The 17,349-nt window shown below is 52.3% G+C and overlaps 1 protein-coding gene across 2 annotated transcripts in view; it reads left to right on the top strand.

The window, feature by feature from the left end:
- The first annotated feature begins 15,618 nt into the window (after nt 1-15,618).
- GATA3 (GATA binding protein 3) overlaps nt 15,619-17,349 on the top strand; it is a 29,214-nt gene continuing 27,483 nt past the window's right edge. For both annotated transcript variants that reach the window (XM_070601088.1, XM_070601083.1), the window contains exon 1: nt 15,619-15,846. The gene's annotated coding sequence lies outside the window, so the exon portion shown is untranslated. The remainder of the gene's footprint in view (nt 15,847-17,349) is intronic.

The following is a 17,349-nucleotide window of genomic DNA, read 5'->3' as shown; positions in this document are numbered from 1 at the left end:
ACAAACAAACCTGCACACAGCCCCGTGCTGGTCTCCACTGGCATTATCCAACTTTCTCCCACAAGAAAAGCTGGGCTTTCCTATGAAGTGGAGTAATGTCAGCAATTAGACCAACAGTATGTTCGAAGGCGAGCAGAAACAGTGCCCCTTATGTAAAGAAGCGGCACAAGGTTTAAAACGTGTGCTAGAATTTCAGTCATTCGTTGTTCAGACTCAGGTGAGGGCCCCAGCTCTTTGAGCCAAAAAAAAAAGGAAAAAAAAAAAAGAAAGAAAGAAAGATTAATCGTGTTGTACCTCAGCCAACCCACTAATCAGGAATACAAAATATGGTGCGAAGATATGAGGGCGCTCTAGAAATGCCGCCAGTTCTGAGGATGAAAGTAAATAGTCCAGATTCCCGGCCCCTCTCACACCTAATCTGATGGAGCCACCCAATGGCCCGCCACCGGGGTAAGTGGAGCTGGCAGGCTCCCTCGGCACTCTATCTCAGGCTTTTAAATGGATTTCTATGAAAAAACCCAGTTGAAGTGTCCCCTGGGATCAGCGTGGCATTCAGTTGCTAGCTGGCCCCAATCGGCTCAGCCACCCGCAGTAAACCCCCACCTTAATGGAAGCACCATGTGATGCCAGGGTCCACCCCGGCTCTGTTTTCAAGGTCTTTCCTGAAAGTTGGCCACAGAGATAACCTGGTTTCCATGCTATTTATTGCCTAGGAAGGAGGAAGGGTTGAGCCCGGCTCCTTTGGGATGTGAACTTATGGTTTCAGGGAGTCTGGGGAATCCAATCTGATGCTTTCAGGCCTGAGCTGCCCTAGAGGATGAAGCCAACCGGAATTTTCTCTTAGAACCAAAAAGGGAACTGAGTTACAATAGCTCTTTCTTATTTGTGACACATAAAAAAAACCACACACACAAAAACGCCTTGCTCTAGTACTTTAGGACGTATTAAACCTGTGGCTTCGGCAAATAGTAATTTTTCTACATTAAGAATGAATTCCCTTTAATATTCTTTTTATGAACGGAAACATCCTTTCACCTGGGACCTCCAATGACTGGTGGCAAATCTGGTTAACTTCAGAGACCCAATATCGCTTCTTCCATCAAAATTGATTAGTCTGCAGGTTAGGAAAGATGGCACACTCAGGTCAGACTCCTCCCTTCTTCCCTAGCGTCTTAGCAAAGATCAAATCCAAATGATGTTTTTAGTAAAAAATGGTTGCCTTCTTTCAAGAGATTGCATTAAAGATAACGGTGTAAAGATAACTCTTTTCACCAGCGCCACAGTTTGCTCTCTTTGTAACTGCATTTATGAAACAGCTGCTTTCAGTGGCCTTTGAGGTTTTCAATTTGGGTGGGTTCTGGGCATACCGTTTCTTGTGGCTCCATCTAGTTAAAGGAATGATGTTACCTCTGTAGGCAAGACGTCATTTAAAAACAGGAAAAAACTTACCTCCTTGGCTTTTAAAAATAAACCCTTACTGGGGCTGGCCCCGTGGCCGAGCAGTTAAGTTCGCGCGCTCCGCTGCAGGCGGCCCAGTGTTTCGTTGGTTCGAATCCTGGGCGCGGACATGACACTGCTCATCAAACCACGCTGAGGCAGCGTCCCACATGCCACAACTAGATGGACACACAACGAAGAATATACAACTATGTACTGGGGGGCTTTGGGGAGAAAAAGGAAAAAATAAATCTTAAAAAAAAATAAAATAAAATAAACCCTTACTGAGCGGTCAGTTTTGGGTAACACTTTGCAACTTCCAACATGTTGCACGAACCGGCATCTCTGGCCACCATTTTGCTCACAAGTGTTGAAAAGCATCTTTTCACCTGTTTGCAGTTACCAGAAAACCGTTTGCGTTGATTTCTCAAGGTTCTGCCACTCTTTTGAAGACTGGTCTGCAAAATCCAGGTCCTCAGACCGGCTCAGGTTTCCCGGGATGGGAACATAACATGCCCTGAATAAATATCAAGAGTCACTTGATTCGGAGGCTTGGCTGATGGTTTAAAATTATCTGGAGAAAATCGGGCGCTGACGTCCCATGACACGTGTACTCACACAGGAAAATACTGCCTCCTCGTTTGAAAGAGCTAAAAATTTGCGCCCCATTTCTGGCACTTTAAATAAAGTTCCAGTTCCAGGATTATTTATCATGGTTAGTGGTTGCCATCAGTCATGGAAAGTTAACAAAGACCTATTGGGTTTATCTATAGGCAGCTAAACAAACATATCTTGCTCTTCTGTTATCTTCTTGTTAACAAAGCCCTATCAGGATGTTCTAAGCATCAGCGTTTACTGCACGGGGGCCCTTTATCTGGGATGATATATAGAGAGCCCATCAATTAGGGTGAGCATTAGTAGATACCTGCCATATATTCAAGAGAGCCTGTCGTGCTCTCTTCTCTCCTGGCATAGACACAGTGAAGGGTGGTTTTCTAGGTGGTGTCACCGCTCTCTCGCTGGGCTTCCCCCTCCATGGCGGTAGTTACACTGTCAGAGTGCCTTTGGCCCAGGCAAAGCTGTGACTTTGAAACAAAGGCAATGAACAGGGCTGCTTTTCTCCACAAGCTTCCACAACCCCAGAGGACGGAGGTCCCATGTAGCGATATTGCAAAAACACATAGAGAAACATGAGCCGTGGTGTCAATGTTGCTTTTGCATAAGCATTTTGCAAATATATATATATATATAATTACCCACTTATTTGATACAATTAGAAATACTGAGGCAAACGCTTCAGTTCTAGGGGTGTGGCTGAGGGACAGGGGGAAACTGTCACCAGAATGGCATCTGGAATCTACAACTTAGCTCATTCTGATCCCTGCTTACAGCCTGTGCCTGGGTCCCCAGTGCCCACAGCAGAAAGCCATTTAGCTTGACGTCCAAGGGGCTACATTGTCCTGTCCTGTCCTGTCCTGCCCTGCCTCTCTCACGTCCCCCTGCTCCAGGCCCTCCACATTTCTCATGATTTATGGGCTCTCCGTGCCCTTTCCCCAGCCCGGTGCCACTGAACCTGCCTTTTGCCCCCTGCTCTGCCCCATAAGCTCCTAAGCCTCCCAGGGGGTGTGGAGACACAGCAGTCTCTCCTCGGGGCCACGTACCACTATGTCCTCCTTTTAATGGAGTACTCATTGCATCTGTGATGATCTATTTGCTCGTCTTTCTCCCCACTCTACCTGTGGACAGAGAAAGCTTCCTACTTCGCAGTCTCAGAGACCAGCAGGGTGCCCATTGTGGGACCCGTGTCAAAGGAAGAAAGGAACGAGGAAAGAACAAATGTAAATACTAGTAACTCTATTGATATCCTCAGTGTGTCCTGGGATCTGGACGGAAAGAAGTCCATAGGAGCAGTGACGACAGCTGGGGTCACAGTCAGACCAGGTCACCTGTAAAAAGGGGTAAACCTACCTTATAGGATGTTCTGAGTATTTAATGAGCATTATCTCATGCCCTACATATTTTATGATGGATGCAGTTCCTGCTACTACACAATAATATTGTTGTGGCCTTTGGTGAAAGTGCCTAAGCTTCCGGGGATCTGGCTGACCTTTTTCCTAGGACTCAACTTCCATCAATTTGGTTTCCCCTAAGATAACTGAGGCGGGTGATGAGTTGTGTGGCATGCAGTGCCTTACACGGCTAACAGACTTGTCAGACCTAAACTGACCCTCGGGAGAGACTCCCGCGGCCACAAGAGTGCTACCATTACTGTCCTCACCTCCACTCACCTATCAGTTGGCCTCCAGCCTGACAGCACCCATGAGCACCCCCCTGCCACCCCAAGTGGGTCTGCAGCCTTTCTCCTACCACCCCTCAAATGCGCCTCCAACACCCACCCAGACCAGGTCTCCACCACCCTCCTGTCCAACACTGGCACAGCGGAAGTGACCTTGCTGGGACCCTCTGAGCGCAGGGAGGAGAGGCCCAGACAGGCACTCTCTGCGCTTCCTCCTGGCCCCACTTCAGCCTTCAACTTACCCTCTCTGCAGTTGGAGGCGCCTTTTAAAGAGCCGGGTCAGCCACCCACACGCCTCACTTCTTGGGGTCTCTGCTCTGGGCCACTGCAGTCCATCTCCCGCGGGCCATGTCCCCTCTCAGCTCCTGCCCTGCCCCGGCCCCGGCCCTCGGATGCCAACATCCCGACGCCCCTGCAGCTTGAAGGCCTTCAGAAGGGAGCGGCCTGAGGTTCGCGTCTCTGGATGGTTTTTCTCAGGGAGGTTGGCGATGTGGGAAGGAGAGCCGCCACGGACAGCCCCAACTTCCAGGGCAAGAGTTCCCATTCCCTTTCTCCCCAGGCCCTCCCTTGCACTGGGGGTCCCACTGCCCCTGGTGGGGCGCCGCTTGGGGGCCATGGGGACCACCGGCTCTTCTGGCCCCCTTCCTCCCCCACCCACCCCCGACTCCAGCCGGGCGCGTTCCCAACGGGGCAGGCGATGTCCCTTCCGTGGTTGAGCAGGGTGTCTCCGCGCTCTAGGAACAGGACGAGAGTGGGGGTCACCCGTGCAAAGGGCATCCCCTCCGGCCTCCAGTGTCGCCTGCCGGGTCGCCACAGGCCGTCGGGCAATCCCCGCCTTGAGAAGGGAGATTGATCTTTGGGACCCCTTGGAGCACCTCCCACCTGTCGATCTAGGAGCCCGGTCGCCAACCTTTACCCCGCGCAGGTCTGCCCCCGCCCAGCTCCGGGTCCCCTCCGATGCCTGCGGAGCAGCGAGCCAGCTCTGCGGCCTGGTCCTGGCTGGCGAGTGCCCGCGACAGGGTGACTGGGTGGTCCAGGGAGCGCTCCGCTGGGGTGCGCCGCGGCTGTGGGGTGAGGCAGGCGCGGCACCGGATAGGGCGACAGCAGGTGCGCCGGGGCTGCGGAGGCCGTCACTGGCCTGGGGTTCCCGGGTCCAGCTCACTGAGGCCGCGCTGGAGACGGAGACTAAGTCCCTGGGGCCCCAGTGGGTCCCCATGTCCCATAAAACACAAAGACTGGGAGGGGTGGAAGGGAAGGAAAAGAAAAGGAGGGAGAAAGCGAGGGAGGGAGGGAGGACTCGGGAGAAGATGGAGGGAAAGAGAGGCCGTGGCCATCAATGGCCTCCCTAACTGTCCCTCCGTTTTGGTGGCCTTGCAGATCCGGAATAGAAACGTGTGCCGCGTTTGCATCAGTGTAGACCCGTCTCTGGCCAACGTCCTTGACTGACTGCCCCTAACGGTTCTTCTACTTACCCCACCCACCAGCCCCAGGCCACCACCGAGAGAAGACTGAGGACCAAATCTGCCCTTTCTCCGCGTCCCTAACGTGCCGGACGCTGGGCCAGGAGCCCGAACCACCAGCAGGCCCTTTTCCTGGACAAACTGGGAAAAGAAACCTAAGGCCCGGGCGCGCCCAGCAGGTGGCTTCTCCAGAACCAGCGCGGCCAGGCTGCGTCTCCGGCCACCCAAGGGAGGGGCCTGGGCCAGGGCGCAGATCCCAAGGCGGGGAGGAGAAAAGGGATGTGGCGGGGCGAGGGCTCCCAGAAAGGACCAGAAGTGGCAGCCTGCAGGAAGGCACTCAGAGAAGGCGCCTCCGTTAACCAAGTCCCCTGGCTGAGGTGGCACGGCCTGGGAAGCCGGTTCCCGTCTACACTTATTGGCTGCCACCGCCTGGTCTCATCCTCGAGGTGCTGGAGGCGGCGTCAGAGAAGACCCTGAGGGGCGGACGGGGAGGTAGCGAGGCCTCTGGCCCTAACGCGGGGGAGTGCGGTGTCGGTGTGTAAATGAGTGTCAGTGTGGGGCCCGCGCATGGCAGTGCGGTTACTGCCAGCACGGAGCGGGACAATGACACCCCCTGGTACAAGTGCAAACTAGTTTCTGTGTTGGGGGAAAAAAGAGAATAAAAGTTTAATAAACGAGCGCTGTGTTGTGAATGACTTTGTGACGACCTCTGCTGCAAATGGCCTATGCATGCGGAATAATGGTCTCCTTGCAGAGAGGGAAATAGCTTAGCGCTATCATCGTTGCCTCGGTAACCATCACAGTCCCCATCTAGCAAGAGAGAAATGAGTTATGAAAAGGCTTGAGTGAAGAAGGGATTAACACATGATCCCAGGGACAGTATGTCAATCAAAATCAACTGAGAAATTACACTGCTCTATTTGAGAATTTCTCCGGAACCCGAACGGTAGTGAAGTTGGGCGCGTATTTTTTTTTTCCTCTCTCTCTTTTTAATTTGAGAAAGAAGGGGAAAAGTAGCATCGTGATTAGTCTTCATAACTATCATTGAGAATTACACCGAGGGGAGGGAACGACTCACCAAAAGGAGGGCCCCCAGTCCACCCCGGCACGTCGGGGCGCCTCGCTCTTGTGTCCCCCCACTGCTGCCACTCCTGGCTCCTGCACAGACCCCCACTCCGCAGGCTCGCGCGCAGCGGACTGAGAGGCCAGGGGTCTGGCGCGCAGCCTCGGACCACCCGGAGCTGCGCAGGAGGGTGGGGAGGTGGGGCCTTGGGGGTGGGGGTAAGGTCAGTACGGACCTGGGTCCCCGCCCCGGAGCCTGAGCCGCAGCCTTCGAAGCAACCTCTTGTAGGCTGCTTAGTGCCTCCGCTCGATTTTCCGCTCAGGGTTAGGGAAATAAACGTCTAAGTCGAGTGGCCCTCCCTCCCCTCCACACCGCCTGTGAGACACCACCTCCACCCGCAGTAGAAACAGGGCTGAAACGCCCATTCACGCAGACCCAGCGCACGTGCGAACGTACCAACCTCCCCCCACCTCAAAACAGAAACCCAATTCTCAAAGGTAAGGGGGAAAAAAAAGAGACACCCTAACATCCTAAGGAGCGGGCTGCTGTTCAGGGATTTCTAACAGGGCGCGCGGTGCCGCTGACCCAGCGCTGTCCGCCCCAACCGAGTCTGCGGGGACTTCCGCTCTGGCCCTGGAGTCTGGGATTTTGAAAGAAACCTCAAACCCCACCCGCAAAAAGATGTTCTCTTTTGGAAACGCTTAAGAGGCACAAGACGCCGAGGAGAGAGCGCCTAAGTCATCTGGGTGGGCTGGGCCAGGGGACGCTGGACTTCCCCAGACGGTGACCCCAGCGCGCTCGCTCTTGCTCCCGGCTGCAGAGCTCGAGCTCGGGGGAGCCCTAAGGGCGCGAGTTAGGAGTTTCCCGGCTCTTTCTCTGGCCGTCTGTCTGTTAGGCCAGTGCCTGCGGGCCAAACTGGGGGCGGTACCCGGGCCGGGGGGGACACTGGGGCTGCAGAAGTGGTCACCTCCGGCACACTCTACTCCCTATTAACCGCCCCGGACCCACAGCCTGCTCTTTTTGCCAGCCAGAGGGACCCTTGGCCATCACCTTGCCCAACCCCCTCAATTAGCAGATGGGGAAACTGAGGCCTTGAACTAGCAAGATTACTAAAGGCACACAGTGACAGGGCCGGGACTGGAGCCCAATCTCCCAGCATCGCTTTAGAAAATTGGCCTCATTAAAAAAAAAAAAGTTTCAAGGAACTTTTCTCAAACTGAGAGCCTTACTTGCCCTGCGAGGGCGAGGAGGTGCGCACAGGCGCCTTCAGCCCACCTGCGTCTGGGGGCCCTCTCCACCCATTCATTCATTCAGTCCTTCATTCCTTCGCCCTCCCTCCACCCGCCTTCCTCCCCCCGCGAGTCCCACCCGAGTCCGCAGCCCCCAGCGCCCCGCACGGTTAACGACAGCGCCTTGACCCCGGCGCTATTTGATATTCGCCGCCTTGACACGCCTGCAGGAGCCCGCAGCAGTAACGCAGACACTGGACAAGTCCAGCCTGAAACCGAAGCCCGACGCAAGGGGGGCCATGGGGAGAACCTGATAGCTGGAAACTCGTTTTCTCCAAGGGCTTTCGGGACATTTTAGCCCGGCTCCAGGTCCTCGGAGCGCCAGGGCGCCGCCAGTGCGGGTGTAAACGTTAAATGTTAGCTATTTGTTCCAATGATTGGCATGAAAATCGACTCTTTCTCGTCTTCTTTTTTTCCTCCTTCTCCCTCCTTCCTTTCCTCTCTCTCTCTCCCCCCCTCCGGATTCCCACAAATACTCATTCAACCAGGGGCTCCTCTAATCCGCCTGCCTTCCCTCCCACCGTGCCGCCACCCAAGTCAGAAAACTCCCGAGTTGGAGAAAACTAACATTAACAACCAGGACGAGGCGGTGGGGCGGGGGGGGCACTTTTCTGGTTCTGCTCCACTTCTGGAGGCGACGCTATTCATTGCCACGGACTCCGCGTCTCCACTTTTTCCTAGTCTCTTGTAGCTTTTTTCCTACTTTTCTTTCTTTTTTTGGGGGGGGGGGGGAGGGCTTTCATTTCTTTCGAACAGCAATGGGGAGAACGGGAAGTGGCAGCAGCGTAGTGGAAATTCAGGAGCGCTGTGCTATTAACGAGAGACAAACAGATGAGCAGATAAGGGAATCGCCCGGTTTCAGAAGTTCCAGTTTCGGCTTGAGGGGAGCACCCCGCAGAACGTCCCTCTTGGAGCCCCTCAGTTACGTTTCCCCAGAAAGGAAGGAAGGGCCACACTTTTGAGGCTGGCTGTTAACCACACTCCACCCCCAACCGTCCAGGTTCCGGGCCTCAGCCCTGTCTCCGCTATCTCACTCCTGAATTCTCTGAATAATAACCCGTTTATTCCAGACTCTCCCCGTTCCCAGAGGGAGTCCTACCTCCCCCACCCACCCACCATAGCTCCCCATTTATCTTATTTGTTCTGTCCCTGCCATACCTTCTCCCCATGTAACCTTTTCAAACTCTGATTAGTGAGGCTTCATTCTCCTCACTCACGCTTTTCCCCAACCCCCTCTCTCCCTTTCTCCCTCCTTCTTAAAAGATTTTGGAGCCGAGGAGATAAGATAGGCAATCCTCTATCGGGAATCCTGTAATATTAAAGATCAAACGAGGCATCAATGGAAGACCAAATGCAGAGAGAAACAAAAGGGGGAGGCTGGGAGATGCTCATCAGCTAATTACAGCTGCAAATATTATGCAAATTTATCTTGGCACAGAAATGGAGAAAGCGAGTTTAAGTGCGGAGATAATGCCGGAAAATTGAATGCTCATCTGAGCATGGGAACCGGCCCAGGAGGCCCCGCTGGTCCGTTTCATCTGGGGGAGCACCGTTTTCATCCTCCTATCAGATCATCTGCACTTCACTGGTTGGGGCTGAGAAATTAATATTACTTATAATTGATACTTGAAATTCTTGGAGTGATGTATCCTAAAGAGAGGGAAGAGGGGGGAAGGGGGAGGAGGAAGGGGCGAAGAGAAGAAGGAGAGGAAGAGAGAGAGAGGAAGGAGAGGGAAGTCGTGCAACATTGAATGTAAGATTGGACCTAGACATCTGGAGTCCACTGTACTGGGGCCAAAGTGAACTGAAAGATAAAGGAGAAATATTGCAGGAAATCAAGTCTCTCCCACCACCTGAAATCGGACATATCTTTATAATCCAGACTCAGCCTTTTTAAATCCATAGTTACTTGGCTGCCTAGTTTGCCTGAGAGTGTGGGACGGGGTTAGGAACCGAGACTTGAACTCTAGACAGCCGGGAACCTAGAGTCATCTCAGGAGAGGAAAACTGAATGGTAGGGAGGGTGATCCAGGCGACTCTTGAGGATCTCAGCAGGCGGGCAGATTTGACTCTCGATTTGATAGATAGAGGTTCTATAGATTTGACTCTATAGAACCTCACCCCTTCTCTGCCCCAACCTCACCTCCACTTCCTCTATCTTTCCCAACCCGTATTCCACACTCTGCCACCTACTCAAGAAGCGTCTGGGAAATTATATTCTGGGGAAACGAACCCCAAATCCTCACACTTCAGAAGTAAGTGTTCTTAAGTGTAGGGGGAGGAAGGGAGACAATAGGAACTACGGGGAACAGACAGTGATTCTTTAAGGAAAAAAAAAATCAAGTCCTCCTCCCACCTTCCAGTACAAAATCTACTGCAACCTAGAGAAACGTGGAGAATTTCAGATGAGCATTATTCGGGTGCAAGCCATCCAATTACCAAGAAATTATGGTCTGACGTCAGGAGGAACAATTGGAGAGCGAATATGTATGAATCTCCTCTCACTGGTTTGCATATTTGCAACGATTGTTTAATCCAAGCAACCAGAAAGTAATCAACAGGCATAAAAAGCTTAAAGAGCAAATTACCAGCGACTCCTGCCCCGTCTACTTCCTGAAGCCGGGAGGTTGCTAGTGTTGTCAGTCGTCGGGAGGGGACTCCGGGTATAGCCTTGGATTCTGAAATCCGTCCTCAAAGAGGCAGGGAGTAAAGCCTGTTGCGTTTAGATGGCTTGTGTTCTTTTGGCATTAGGGCAAAAGACAAAAGGAACAAAAATGCCAATTATTGTAACTAATTAACCATTAAATGAGATGTGTGTCCTCTTCTCTCTAACTCTAAAATGGAGGGAAGATGACGAGGGTAGGTGGTAGATGGAGGCGGGGGATGCGGTCTGCGAGAACAGGTACCCCACCTACCACTCTGCTCTGGGGGAAGGAGGTCTTTGCACATTCTGCATGTGTTAAGAGACAAAGCCAGAAGAGCTGAATACACACACTTTTAGAAAGAGAGCCGTGAATACCGGGAGGAATTGATTTTTTTTCTTGTTTACTTGGAATGGGGCTGGAGAGGGCAGCGGTCCGGGTGGGAGCTGTGTGGGGGCAGGAGATGGTGAGGAGAGAGGAAATCTCAGAAAAATTAGAATTGTTGGTATCTGTCCCTATAAAGACACAAATGGCATTTTATCTTAACTTGGCTCTGTGCTTTACTCAGTGTTTATGATTAATTATCTCCTTTTTCATAAAAATAAATCATGTTAAAAATTAGGATCTCGGTGCTGGGGAGAAACGAAGCGCCGGTTTCAGGTCGATCTTGTTAATTTCAGCCTGAAATTGACACACTAATTAAAGAGCAGCGTGGTAAAGCACGACCAGGCAAGATTATACCCAGCTTTTTTTTTTTTTTTTTATCAGATCTACCTTATATTTTCCCAATTAAAAACTGCAAAAAGCAGTTTCATTGCCCCGGGATAAAAAATAAGGGCCCCCTTTTCACAACGTTGGCCATCACTTTCTACCATCAGATTCATTGTGATGTATTAGATGCAATAAATTATCCCATGTAACAAAACATTGGGAGCTGAAAGGCAGATAATCTGGAAAGCAGAGATAAGGATTCATTATTCCAAATCATTATGAATCCAGCGTTGCCTCTGACTTCTTTCTTAATCAGCTCCTCTGATCCTGGATATGTGAGCAGTACAGATAAGGAAAGAGTCGTTTATAATTCTCCACCTCGTCTAATATTTTAAAATAAAGTCAGAGGCAAGAAAACGCCATAAAACACTGGTGAGCAGGCAAGCGCCCGAATGAAAAATCACTTCCATGTTATTATATCCACAGTAAGATTTAATTAAAATTCTCCACGTCCACGTGCTTTATTTTTAGATAGGATTTTTTCCCATCACGTAATAATTGATAGGAATTTGCAAACGGGGCTATTTATTTAGGGTGCCTGGTTGGAATAGGTCTGATTTTTTTTTTTTAAATTTCCAGTCATTGCTTTGTGAAACTTTCATCTGAGACATCCATGGTTCCCCACCATCGGGCCCCCCACCACCCAGACCTGCACCACCCACTCACCCCCAACCGGGCTGCGGTTGGTGATCAGGGAAACACTGGCAAACGTTGACCTGAAAGTTGAGTTTAAAAAATGTTCTCTTAGAAAAAGAAGAAGAAAAATTAAAGAACTGGTTGTCCCCACCCCAGGCCCCGTTTACACCCTCCCAACCCCCAACTGTACACATTTACAATAAAATAAATCTCAATGAGTGAGATCGAAAGATTAGAACTTTTAAGCCAAGGCTAACATCCAGTGTGTGTTTTCCTCTGGCAGAAACTAAACCAATCTGAGGGTGTATACAGGCAGGTAGAAAAATTGGCAAGGAGGACGATGCTAAAGACAGATAGGCAGAAAGAAAAATATTACCTGTGCTTTAAGAAAAGAAAAGGGATGTCGGAAATCTGGAAGAATATATACATGGTTCCCCCAGCCCTGCAGAGAACTCTAAGTGGCCACACATTCTTAGAAAGAATGGAGACGACTCTGCCAGCGATTATTTCTTCCTGCAGGGTCTCCTTTTTCTTTACCCAACAGGTGAACTTCATATCTACGCGGCCATGACAGAGATCCAGGATGCAGTGTTTCTATTATCTATTAGTCATCTTCTACCTCCACATGCCCAGCCACTTCTCTGTATATTTAAAATGCAATCGAATGCCTTAGCTTGTAGGAATGTGGCCCAACGCGCCACAGGATTTAAAGCAGTGGATGCTGGTGCCAGTTAGGATGGCCCGGACCGCCTCCAGAAAGGATCCCAGACTGGGCTCTGTCCCGAGGCCTAGGAGCCTCAGACCACTTCTGTACCTGGTTCTGCCTCTGAATCCAAGCCAGAGGAAGGATGATTGCCTGCCTGGGGTTAAGGGGTTAAAAGGTTAGTGGTAGATGCCCCATGAAGGGGAAAGGAGTCAGGGAGGTCTGCAGGTATGTGGGGATGGATGCCCCGAAGAGGAGAGGAGCACCTGAATGTGTCCACCCAGGTGGCGGAGAGCTGGGGCCCTGCCTTCTTGCCTTGGTGCTCCAGGCCCCGCACCCAATACAGTGACTCCTCAGTGAAAGGTCCACTTAAAACTCCTGAAATCTTGGGAGTGAAGCCACCTTGTCCCCTAGACTTGTTAGGAAGGGCAGGCTCTGAGCCCTGCTGCCCCTGAGTGTTGAACAGACAGCCGCCCCTGAATAACAGAGGATCATTTTTGCTCTCTCTCTCACACATAAGTAAATACACACGCAGAGACCTGAACCACGAATCAGCGAGCCAGACTGGTAGCTTTTAAAATTCAGAAAGCGACTTGTAGCTTCATTAAGGCAACATCTTTACAGTGTGCGGCCGCCGATGCCCACATATCCCGAATAAATCTTTAGCCCATCTGACTAAGCGACCAACTCCTTCCCTGACTTGGCTTACTTCTCAGAATAAATTCTCTCCTGTCTTCACCTCACTTCCTCCTCACCATGAGATCTCCCCCCAACCCTCTCGGAATAATTCACTCTCCTGTCCCTAATTAGCAACAGTTTCCACCCCTAAGTCCATCAAGAGAGCTGGCATCTCTTCTCTGAATCTTGCGCCTGTCTGACCATTACATTGAACACCAGTTATATTTTAAGTCCTTCGAATTTTTTTTTTCCCAGCCCGAGTGTCTTTGGCAGCCGAATTTCCTTGAATTAAGCCTCACTTGGCTAAAGGTAGAACTGAGGTGATGGAGGAGCCGTGTGCATGCGATCAGATTACTCAGTCCCTTACCGAAGAGTCGCTTTAGACCCGGAGACAAGCAAGTGCCCGCGTCAGCAGAAAAGGAACGGGGAGAGAGGCCGTCAGACCGGCCGGAACCGGGCGCAGGGTCGCCGGCGCGTGCCGGGGACAGAGTGGCGACGGGGTGGGGGAGAGGGACCAAGAAGAGAGGAGCGGCAGTGGGCCTTGGGTCCCAGGGGGTGCAGTTTGGGATCCCGATTCTACAGGAAAAGGGCTTTCCAGTTGGAGGCGGATCTGGGGAGGTGGGGGAAGGGAGAATGGGAACCTCGAAAGGGACAAGAAGCGGGGAGGGGAGCTTGGAGAAAAACGCAAATGGCCCCAGGGCCTGGTGCACAGCGAGTTGGGGTACAGCTAACACCTGGGCCAAGGAGCCAATGTCGCTGCTTGGGTGACAGATGCTGGGGCCCGTGGTCCTAGTTCTTGCGGAGCGGCGCTCGAAGAGGGTGGGGTGGTTTGGGGACCCTAAAAGACTCGGGATTCCCGGTCACCTCCTCTGCCTGGGCAGCGGCCCAGCCCTTCGCGGCCTTCCTAGCACAGGCCAAGCTGCAGCCCCCAGATGCCTCGGAGCAACAGGTTGGGGGAAAGCTGTCAAGAGAGTGGCCTCGTCCCCTACGTCCTGGAAACGCGCAGCCCTTCGGACTCCGCTCCCCAGCACCAAAGAACTTGGTTCTGCCACTTGGTGGCAGACGGCGGGAGGGAGAGGGCAGGAGGGCGGAGGAGGGGCTGAGTTAGTGACGCGAGGTGGACTTCGGGCTCCCTCCAGGGCAGAGAGACCCCCTTCTGCTCTCCTGGCCAAGGTGGCAAATGAATAATGCTCTCCCTCCATTCTTGGCTTAAACAGGGAGTCCCGACGGTGCGGAGCGGAGGGCGCAGACCGCTTGGTGGTGTGTCTGAGTCGAGGGGGTTCTAGTGGCTGGAGGTCGCGGCCCCATCGCGGGACCTCCAGCGTATCCTCAACCGTGGCGCCCTCTGGCCTGGGCATCCTCCGTACCTCCTCTCTAGACACCACGCTCCAGGACAGCTTGACTCTCACGCGCCCCGCTTGCCTCTCACCGGCTTTCCCTTCTCGGATCACGGCCCCACCTCTGCACCGCTCATTCTGACCTGCTGACCAATGGCCTCGTCCTCCCCGGACGGAGCAGCCACCCCTAAACCCTTCGCACCATTAAACCGGGCAGCTCCTTCCTACCGAACTGGTTTCAGCACAAGAAACTTCCTGACATCCTGGCCCAGTAATGGACAAATTTTGTTTTATTTCTCCCCAAAGATTTATTTATTTTTAAAGTCAGTCTCCATATTCTTATTGTATAAATATTGTGAAAGGAAAACTCTACCTGTCAAAACAAATGGATCTGACCTTTCTACCCCAATGTTTATGGAGTTTCATTTTACTCCTGCAGAAATTTATTCATGACAGATTCTCTCCGTGGATAATTTTGATCTCCCACCAGCAGAAGTAGGGATGCTCCAGGAGACGGGGAGGTTGCCAGGGGAGGGCTGGAGTTGACTGGGTCCGGTGTGAAGATTAATAGCAACATTTTCTTTCAGACATTTTATCTTCAGAGTGACCTCTGATTCTCACTTCCTTATCTCACTCTCTGAGAAGGTAAATTTGCTCTAGAAGTCTTCTTGAAAAGAGTTGGGACCCATAGGGAGCCCCCTCCTCAAATCTCTACTTTGTATGTGTACGAGTACCCCAGCCTCCCAATGCCTACCCTGAGGAGGGCCCCAAAGCAGCAGCAAGCCCAGAGCTGGGTCACTGGCCATCCGCTTTTCCTAACTTTTACTGGCTGGCTGTGGCTGAAGATAGATGAAGCTAGTGTGCAGGCATTTTTGAGGTGTCAGCATAAACAGAAACAGAGAAACAGTCAGAAGGGAGAGGGAAAACCCTGTGGGGCAGAGACCCTGCTAATAATGGTGGCCACCAGCTGTACTTCTAGATGGTCCCAGTGGGTCCCTACTTCCTCCAAAAATGTGAAGAAAACTCCGCAAAAGCTTTTATATCTACGTAGGTAATGACCCAGTCAACACTACTGATGACATTTACAGTGTTAATGCCAACCCTGCCAGAGACAGTGGGCTTTGTAGGCGCCAGGGGCTGGTCATATTTCAGGCAGTCTTTCCCCATCCCCCCCAACCCTGCCAGTTTCACATCCCCCTGATGTGCGGTTTGCCTGTTTGCAAAAAGGGGGTGAAATTCATTCCTCCCTCAGTCTTCTTCCCTCCCTCCCTTTCCCCCTTCGCAACCCGGAAGAGCTCCGCTCTCTACAGTGAGCAGGAGAAGGCGGAGGGAGGGGGTTTCTAGGAAAGATGCGCATCACTCAGGTTTTACTTCTCGCTGGAAGCCCGCGTGAGATGCCGTAGGCAGCCAGCCGGGGCGGCGAGGACCGCAGCGGCGGCAACAGCGGCCAAGTCTGCCTGTCATTTCTGCCTTCAGATCTCGGGCGAGTCAGGAAAAAATAAAAAACAGCTGGCCGGCGGGAGCGAGCTACCAGGTCAGTGAATGTCGCTGTCTTCCCTCTTTAACTCTGCACGCGCTGTCCCCGGCCCAGGTGGAGAGAATTAAGAGGAGGTCTTGACTCCAAAAGGACAGCTACCCCTGGAAGAAAGTGAGCTAGATCCCTGTCCTTATTGTTCTTTCTGGCCCCTGGAAATCTTCGGCTTTCTGCAATGACCTTGGGCCAGCATGGTGTGTGCAGGGGTGTACGTCCTTGTTTGGAGGAACAAGCTAGTAGGACTAGGCATGTGAAGAAAAACTAAGCAGAAAAATAAGAGACGGTGGGAATGCTTGGGAAGGGCTGGACATACGTTTCCTTCTTGCCAGTGAGGGCAAAGGCTTAGGGAAAAGAACCCTTTTGCCAAGGAGCAGCTCAGCTTTCTCGGAAGGTGGGTGCAGCCCCGAGTGTCAATTTCGTGTTTATTTCCCTCTGCTTACAAGTGTGTGTTTAGGCTCATTGTCTCTGCCTATAATCAAAGAAACAGCTGTGCCCTGTGAGATAAAGTTGGAGCCCAGATGTGCAGGCATCTGGCATCCCCTTCCCCCAGGGGGAGCTGGTGGCTAGGAGGTGCCCTGGCTTCCAGGAGCACCCTGAGTTAGGCAAGAAAACCGCAGCTTCCAAGAGAGGGTGCCCAGGGTTGCGGGGAGCGGGAGGGGTAGAGAGGACAAGAATTTGACTTTCTCCAGGGGTGTCTGACCAACAGACCTCCAAGAAGTCGTTCAGTCAGAGGCAGGTCCCAATGAAGAGAGAGAATGTTCAAATGCCGAGGAAGTGGAGAGAATCTGGGCAGGAGAATTGCTTTTAGACATCTTTTCTTCCTCTGGATCCTGCAGGGTGCCTGAGGAAACTGATGTGGGCGATTCTGTCCAGGGCAGGGGCTGGAAGTGAGTCTGACCCGCAGGATCTCCCCTCTGGTTCCCATGTTTCCTGGTCCTTCTCTCCTCCCCTGTCGCCCACATTCACCAGGATGCTGGGGTTGTGGACACGAGACCTTTAAAGGGACAAATAATGAAGTAGCCTTTACAGCCCTTCCATCCCTTAGTGGTTGTGGCAGAAAAAGTGTGTGTGGCAGAAGGTGTGTGTGGGGGCTGTTGGTCCTGTGACAGGCTGCGGGGTGGGGAGTCCCAGCCAGGCTGGCAGAGTCAATCCAGGTGTCTGGATGGGAGATGCTTGCTGAGCCCGGATGGCTGGGTGTGGGAGGGGGCTTACCTTCAAAGCCCGTAAACAGCTGTGTGGTTCTGAGGACAGGAATTGTGGTCTGTCCATTTGAACCTGGGCTGGGGTATGGGGTCCAGGTCAGACAGACCAAGACCCAGGTGGGTGTTGGGTCCCATGGGCTCCCATTATCGATTCCGGAGTGGGATCAGGCAGGGAGTCCAGCTTCTAGCTTCCAGCCAGTCACCTTGAGAGGCCTAAGGTTCCTGGCTTGAGGAGCCAGCTGAGTTCGATGATGTGGGTGTGTGGCACTCAGCATACAAGCCCCTGCATCCCACAGGCCCA

Source organism: Equus przewalskii, chromosome 30 (assembly GCF_037783145.1).
Source record: "Equus przewalskii isolate Varuska chromosome 30, EquPr2, whole genome shotgun sequence".
In the NCBI taxonomy this organism is placed as follows: Eukaryota; Metazoa; Chordata; class Mammalia; order Perissodactyla; family Equidae; genus Equus; species Equus przewalskii.
This window is presented reverse-complemented; position numbering and strand designations above follow the sequence as displayed.